The sequence below is a fragment of the Peromyscus eremicus genome, chromosome 16_21 (genome assembly GCF_949786415.1).
Source record: "Peromyscus eremicus chromosome 16_21, PerEre_H2_v1, whole genome shotgun sequence".
Classification (NCBI taxonomy): domain Eukaryota; kingdom Metazoa; phylum Chordata; class Mammalia; order Rodentia; family Cricetidae; genus Peromyscus; species Peromyscus eremicus.
Window position 1 is genome coordinate 26,860,702 of NC_081432.1, and position 2,191 is coordinate 26,862,892.

At 48.5% G+C, this 2,191-nt stretch overlaps 1 long non-coding RNA gene across 1 annotated transcript; it reads left to right on the forward strand.

The window, feature by feature from the left end:
• The first annotated feature begins 485 nt into the window (after positions 1-485).
• LOC131926483 (uncharacterized) lies at positions 486-1,933 on the forward strand. Its single transcript, XR_009383496.1, has 2 exons — positions 486-666; positions 1,525-1,933. It is a non-coding gene; the product is annotated as an uncharacterized LOC131926483 (long non-coding RNA).
• The last annotated feature ends 258 nt before the right edge of the window (positions 1,934-2,191 follow it).

Sequence of the window (2,191 nt, forward strand, 5' to 3'; positions counted from 1 at the left end):
GTACATCCAGGGGAAATTAGCTCCCGATCTCCTGTGGTGCAATTACTCCCCTAACACATGTAGAATCTCCTTTAAGCCCAAAGAATTAGCAAGCCCTGTCAGGGAGCCGGGTGATTGCTCATTAGTGATTGCACTTGCAACTTTAGAGAAATTAATTTTCCATTTTGACCTGTGAGCTCCAATCAATGTTAGCATTAATCAAATGCTGCGTGGATTACAGTCAGACTTTTCATTTACACCACCTGCCTGCAGCAGATGTGAGAGGTGGCCCAAGTGTGATAGCCAAAAGACAGATTCCATTTGCCAAGACCTCTGGTCTCAGCTGGAAGAGCACCACACAGAAGAGGGTAGCTTTGTTAATAGAGTAGAATGGAAAACCAAGAGAGATACAAAAGTCGGCGACCAGGGAAGCCTCACACACATCCCACTGATTTCATCACAACAAAGCTTTACAAGACACGGAGCCACCAAAGCAGCCAGTGCACAGACAAGACCCTGGAAAGGACAGAGGTGGAGTTCAAGAGATTAATCCTTTCTTCTGTCCTGTTTCACCTCCCCGTTAAAGTAAGGGGAGGTGGAACAGAAACAGAGCTCTCTTGTCGGCAGAAGCTGCCTCCGGAAAACGCCTTGAAACAGAATCAGCAAGATTGATGGGCAGACAGGCAGGTAACAGCTTTTAAAGAGAAAGAAATATCGGAAGATCTATGGCTTTTTTTTTTTTTTTAAACAAACCGGGGGAAGGTGGGAAGCAGTCAAAGAGAATGGGTGGTAATTACACTGAGAGGAAGTCCCTAATGAACCTGAAAACAAAGCTCTGAAGCCACAGAAAGAAGAGAAATTCAAAGTACTGTTTATGTAACCTTAGGGGTTGAACACAGAGGACTCACACAGCCTGCACCAGGCGAGGAAGGAAGAGGGAGGGTGGCTGAACATGAAGAGGGTTTGGCAGAAGGTCAAAGAGAGTGAACGGATGTGGGGGGCGGGGCGGACAAGGGAGAGAAACAGAATGGGTAAAGCTTTCATGTTAAAAGAAATTTAACAAAACGAAAAGGCCTGATTGCTGAAGAGAGATGGAGTGGGTGGAGGGCTGGGAGCAGAGGGTTGGCAGGGTAGTTCTGCCTTATCCTGACATGTATCCCCAGCGGAGTTCGTACTGCCTGTCTGGGGTCCCCAAGGTCTGCCGCCCAGGCATGAGGCCAGCATTGCTGCGCCGATTCCTAGTGCCACCACCTGATGCCACTATGCTGAGGTGGAGGTAAGCCTACCACAGAAAACACCCAAAGCCAGGCTGTGCCATAGTGTGGAGGTTGTGTATCCCCTTCCACAAATTCCGAGTGCCACACTGGCAGAATTGCCAGAGAACCCTCCTGGAGAACTTTAGGTGAGTGAGGAAAGAGTACTAGGCTGTCTGGGTCTCAACCAGATTCATTAGCTGAAACTCACTCTCTAACACAGGGTCTTCAGCAAATGCTCAGGTATTGAGGGCACAAAAAGAACCTGTTTCCCATCTTTCTCTCTTTCTAGAGGTGAAGCCATGGCATTTCTGACTCCTGCCATGTGAGAGCACAAGGAGCTGCTGCAAAAAAGAAAAGACCCTCACCAGAAGTGGAATAGTACTTTCTGAAGAAACATGTCAGAGAGATAATACACCTAGGATGTGCCATGATGCACAGGAAGAGGCGTGAAATAAAGGCTTACTGGACGGATGAGAGGACAAGCCAATCACTCAATAGGGTGAGAGCAATGTGCCAAGACAAGGGATGCTGGGTTAGTTCCTTAAAATATGTAGCCCATCCCAGGAGAATGACAAGAGATTATCCAAGGATGCTGAGGCTGCTCAGCTAGAGGGAGACTTGTACCCACTGGAGCCAACACAGCACTCTGCTGTGTGATGATTAGACCCTTGGAGATGAGAATAAAATGAAAGGACTGAGCTGATGGCGAATGTGGCTTGGTGGGGGTACTTTGTAGCTGCCCTGGGTAGAAAGGAGAAGCAGTGTGGAAGAAAGACATCCCAGGTCAGGTTGTGGAAGCGAAGCTACCTCGTGGGATGTCCAGTCAGGTAGAGGCCAGGCCTGAATAAACTTCTCGGTTCACAGGGTCCTCACAGCCACACTAGGAACCCTTCAGGGATACAGCAACACACAAGAAGAGGCTTCGGTGTTAGTCATGTATGGGCAGCTTCCTGCTC